Source organism: Schistocerca nitens, chromosome 7 (genome assembly GCF_023898315.1).
Source record: "Schistocerca nitens isolate TAMUIC-IGC-003100 chromosome 7, iqSchNite1.1, whole genome shotgun sequence".
In the NCBI taxonomy this organism is placed as follows: domain Eukaryota; kingdom Metazoa; phylum Arthropoda; class Insecta; order Orthoptera; family Acrididae; genus Schistocerca; species Schistocerca nitens.
In genome coordinates, this window is record NC_064620.1 from 464,825,877 (window position 1) to 464,827,108 (window position 1,232).

General features: G+C 41.6%; 1 pseudogene; it reads right to left on the bottom strand.

Moving 5' to 3' along the window:
- Positions 1-478: 478 nt before the first annotated feature.
- Positions 479-595, bottom strand: LOC126196000 (5S ribosomal RNA; annotated as a pseudogene).
- Positions 596-1,232: the final 637 nt, after the last annotated feature.

The window sequence follows — 1,232 nt, forward strand, 5'->3', positions numbered from 1 at the left end:
ATTGTATGTATGAACTGAGCTGTTTGTTGGAAAAAGAGATATATTATTTAGGACAAATTTCATTAAGGAGTAAATATACTGAGAGGCAGTGGTTAGTATATCCAGTTCTTTGAAGAGGTTTCTACATGACGTCAGTGAATTTACTCCACAAATAATACGTATTACACGCTTTTGGACTCGGAAAACTTTTGTTTGACTTGAAGAGTTACCCTAAAATATAATACCATATGACATTATGGAATGAAAGTAGGCAAAGTATGCAAAAAAAAAAATAAAGCACTCCGTCTTCAGGCCACAAGTGGCCCATCGGGACCATCCGACCGCCGTATCATCCTCAGTTGAGGATGCGGATAGGAGGGGCGTGGGGTCAGCACACCGCTCTCCCGGTCGTTATGATGGTTTTCTTTGACCGGAGCCGCTACTATTCGGTCGAGTAGCTCCTCAATTGGCATCACGAGGCTGAGTGCACCCCGAAAAATGGCAACAGCGCATGGCGGCTGGATGGTCACCCATCCAAGTGCTGACCACGACCGACAGCGCTTAACTTCGGTGATCTCACGGGAACCGGTGTATCCACTGCGGCAAGGCCGTTGCCATCAAAGTATGCAAGCTTTTTCATTTTTATGTCGCCTATGTCTGCTAACACTCGAATTCCAAATACAGATTTGTTAAGGCGTTTCTGCAGTTCATGGTGTGCTCCTCCCAACTGAATTTATTATCAAGTTGTAATCCCAGGAATTTAAGACTGTCAACCTATCTGCTCTTCTTCATACTTTATGCATATGCTGGGTGGAAACCTCTTACAGGTTCTGAATTGCATGTAGTGAGTCTTTTCAAAGTTTAATGTCAATGAGTTGGCTTTAAACCATTTATTAATATCCATGAAAATATCATTAGCAGATCTTTCTAGAACTACACTTGACATACTATTTATTGCAATACTTGTGTCATCTGCAAGCAAAACGAACTCTGCTTATGGCAGTGTAACTGATGAGAGATCATTAATGTACACAAGAAAAAGCAATGGCCCTAAGATGGATCCTTGTGGGACACCACATGTAATTTCTTCCCATTCTGATGATGACTGATAACTTAATTCACTAGTCCCTTGTACTGACACTCTTTGTTTCCTGTTAGCTGGGTATGACTTGAACCATTTTGCAGCACTGCCTGTGACACCATAGAATTCTAATTTATTTAAAAGGATGTTGTGGTTCACACAATCAAATGCC